Here is a 4,341-nt window from a genome sequence, read left to right as displayed (position 1 = left end):
GCAGCCCCAAAGGTATGCGGAGCGCGTTGCTGCTTTTGTGTCAGTGTGTGTGTGAATGATTGACTGACTACAGTACATACAGTCAGTCAATCAGTCAGTGTATAGTGGCGGGCCCCCAGTGGTAAGTGAGTGACAGACAGTCACTCACTGACACATACAAAGAAAAAGTCAGGGCCTGCCTAGCCCCCTGGGGCTCCCGGCCCCTTACCAGAGTATGGGTTGTACTCTCCCCCCCGTGACGGCAGCCCTGCTTATCTCTATTATGTGCATCCTGTGTTGATCCAAAGGAAGGCAAAAAACCATTATGACTGAGCTCAATTTTCCAGGGGACATGCCACATCTCCGTGTCTCCGCTCCTTCCTCCATTCTCTCTTGTTTCTGTCCTCCTATCCGAAAAAATGTGCTCACCGGCTGGGGTGCAACACAGTACGAAAAGTGTCATGGCCCCGTCAGCCCCTACTGTGCTCTGGTTGTGCTGGCAAACTGGTTCTGGTATAAATTAAATTCCCTAGTAAGACATTCCACTATTTTGATTCATACCTTACATGACATATCTCACTCTCATAATTGTCTCCTTTTTTTTCTTTCCGTTATTGGCACTATAAGGACTATGTCACTTCTATACAGTTGGCGGGAGTATAGGCATTCTATACTGTATAAGATAAATAAGAACTATAGCCATAGCATTATGCCCACAACTAAAACACAAAGGGGGTCAGGGGGAGCCACAAATAGAGGCGAATCACCCTCTGAATCTCAAATTGATAAATACTGGAAGTCTCCTGGGACAACAGCAAAAACAAGAGGACAAACTTACCACCCTGGCACAAGTATGTAGCCCCGCCCCTAATTACTTCATCATTAGGTGTGGGGCTACATTGACCCAGCCAGAGCAGGATCCAGGATGGTAAGTGAACCTCGGCTTCTGTATACACTATATACAGATGTGGTAAACTTGGGGAATAAAGCCTTGTGGGGGTGTAGGGTAGTTGGGGTGTTGCTGTTCAGTATTATAAAGGGCGCTGTTAACTCGTGACGCCAGGGTGAGGGTTAAAACTCTGTATTGATGCTGGGCCTATCCCCACCCTTCCCAAGAGCGATAGGTGAGTGTGAAATAAATAGATTGTCCACAGCAGTGCTGAACTTAAATCTTGCAGGAATCTTTACTGAAGATTTTCTGCATTTGAAATAACGGTAACAGTCCAGATAACAGAGTCTATTTAAACAGCACAGCAGTGATTGACAGATGCTTAAGACCGGAAAGTTCTCTTTAGCTTTAGAGGATTGTATTTGCATAGATCCGCTGGATTTAGGGGCTTGATTAGGTCCGGAGATCTTGCGGAGATAGCGGGGAATTGTACGAACTATTCGCCTCTAGTGCAGGCTTAGGCCGCAAGGCTTAGGCCTATCTGATTAAGATGGTGTCAAGTGAGGAGTACAAAGACAAGTGTGTCTTGCCTACAGTCAAGCATGGTGGGAGTGTTATTCTCTGGGCCTGCATGAGAGATGCTGGCATTGTGGGGGCACCAGTTCATGGATGAAAACATGAATGCCAACAGGTACTGTGACATACTGAAGCCGAGCATGATTCTCTCCCTTCAGAGACTGGGCTATTCCAATATGATAATGACCCCAAACACACCTCCAAGATGACCACTGCCTTTTATGATTATGGTAGAAAGGAGTAGCTTCGAAGGAGACGCCGGCTCAATGTCGCGCTGGACACAGGCAGCATGAACAGCAAGAACAGGTAAAAGCAAGGATGTTTATTTTTCCCAGAATGCAACGTGTTTCACTGCATAAGCAGCTTCATCAGGCATGTGGTATGTGGTTACACAACTACATCAGGTGAGCAGCCTACACAGCTTTTATACGGTCATATTGTCCTCTTTTATCACACCACGGAGCGCTGCTACTTCCTTCTTTCAGATATTATGACTATGGACTGGCCAAGCATGCGTCCAGCTCCTTACCCTATTAAGCATCTGTAGGGCATCCTCAATCGGAAGGTGGGGGAGCACAAGGTCTCTAACATCTACCAGTTGATGATGATGAGCTCTGTCATCATGGAGGAGTGGAAAAGGACTCCAGTGGCATCCTGGGAAGCTCTGAGGGGACAGCAAAATGAAATCTCTGTTATACAGGCTTTGCACTCACTACTTTACATTGTAACAAAGTGTCATTTCTTCAAAGTCTTCATATGAAAAAATATAAAGGATTGTAGGGCCCAGAGCACAAGTATTAAGGCAATGAGGCCTTTATTTGTGGGAGGGGTCTGTGGGCACAAATACGTGTGCTACCAGTGGTCAGGGCTTTATATCATTGTGCGAACCAAAATATTTGCATGAAATATCTGTGACCAAGCTGATACTATCAGCATAGCAGGCTTTAAAAGAAGCCGGGACATCTGTTTTTCACAGTAGTCCATGTTTCTTGGTGTACTTTTTATGGCACCCTATGCTATTGGACAGACTTGCTAAAGTAAAGAAATCTACTGACAGCAAAGCATCACTGACGTACTGTACAGGGCTTTTAGTATCAGGGTCTCATGGTCTCATATCTATTTGGCCGTGGTCCGTATTTTACCTATGTAGTATATATATGGCGCAATATACTATGTAGAGTGCCATTCATGTACACATCACCAGTCACACACAGAGCTCTATGTAAACTGCAAAGAGCAGCATGATGGCTGCAGTGAACTGACTTTTAGAGTGTGGATTTTGTTGGAACCAGTTTTCACATGTAACTTTTTAGTGTGTTTATGGTTACCAATAATGTTATGGTATTCAAGATTAACCATAGGCAACAATTTAGGATGTTTTATTTTCATTTTTATTTTTTTTTATAGGCTTTCAGGCTTTGTTGTGTGGCATTCATGACATATTAACTTTATTTTTCAGTTTTTGTCTCTCCCCCTTTTCCATTTCTAACTTTTTTGGTTAAAGAGCTGTGTGAAGGCTTGTTTTTTTATTTTTATTTTCAGAATGATCTGCAGTTCATTTAGCTGTATGGGATTTTTGATCACTCTTTATTTCATTTTTAGACAAGGTGACTAAAGGTCTAAAAATTGTGCTGTTTTTTTTTTTCTTTTTTTTTTCTTATCATTTATGTTTACAGAATTCACCATACAGGTTGGGTTGGGTTGCAGTGTTGTATAGTTTATTTTTATTTTTTCATTCCTTTGCGATAAGAAAAGAACTTGTCCCCTTAGGTGACTTGAAGATGTGTTCATTTGATAGTTGGTATAAAATACTGCAGTACTTCAGTGTACAATACATGTCAACGTTACATTGACAGCTTGACAAGCCTATTATATTCTGCCTCCAGCTGGGTCCATGAAGCTCCTGTATGTTGCAGACTCAGCTGCTCTGACATGGCCTTTGGCTGCCATGGCAACCAAGCTCCAATATCCACACTTACAGCAGGAACCCGGCTATTTTATATTATGAAATTGAACACAAACTGCTTTACCCCCATGCCGTAATAGTACATCATGGGACTGGAAGTAGTCTCTGTGACTACAATTTCAATTTTACCCTAACATCAAGGATTAGCCACATGCTTTTTTTTTTTTTTTTTCCCAAAACCAGTAGTAAATAGTCATGCAAGCAATCAAAAAAGTATTTCAAATTACTTAAAAAAAAAAAACAAAAAAAAAAACCCACACTACTGTATGCTAGGGCTGTAAAATAACAAAGAAAGATACTCGCCTCACTGTGTCCAGCGGAGGTACTTCTGTCCACTTGAAAGCCTTTGTTCACTTACCATGACATTATTCACTGTGATGGTAACATTACAAGCCCACTGCAGCCAATCACTTAGGGTGCGGTGTGCTCAGAACGTCATTGCTATAGCGAGGGCAGCGCTCACAGTGTAATTAAACAGCAGCATCCGGGTGGATGGCGTGACTTCTGTAGCTTCAATGTTGTAATTTTACAGCCTTAGTAGACCCCTTTAGAAGACCCCTTTAATTGCTTAAATTAAATGTAATATGAAAGCATGTAAAGGAAGCCCTTGTTACAAATATTTCAGATTCTCCTTGATTTTTATTTCACAAATGCAATGATTTTCAGCCATCTTTGTCATCAGGTTATACTACCTTGCCTTGAGTCAATACAATTCACTTATTCTATCTATTAAGGCCAAAGACCCAATTCATGGAAATCCAGACATAGGTACAAATATTTAGTTATGTTTAAAAGAAATTTTTATTCAGATCTACAGTTTTCTATGGAACATTAAATATTCTGTATTATGTGTATTATGTTGTTAGGTTAATTGTATACAGTATGTTATAATATTATATTGTTAGGTTAACATTATTTGTAAGAAGGATTT

Source organism: Hyla sarda, chromosome 8, assembly GCF_029499605.1.
Source record: "Hyla sarda isolate aHylSar1 chromosome 8, aHylSar1.hap1, whole genome shotgun sequence".
NCBI classification, from domain to species: Eukaryota; Metazoa; Chordata; class Amphibia; order Anura; family Hylidae; genus Hyla; species Hyla sarda.
The sequence above is the reverse complement of the archived record's forward strand: the minus strand, read 5'-3'. Positions refer to the sequence as shown.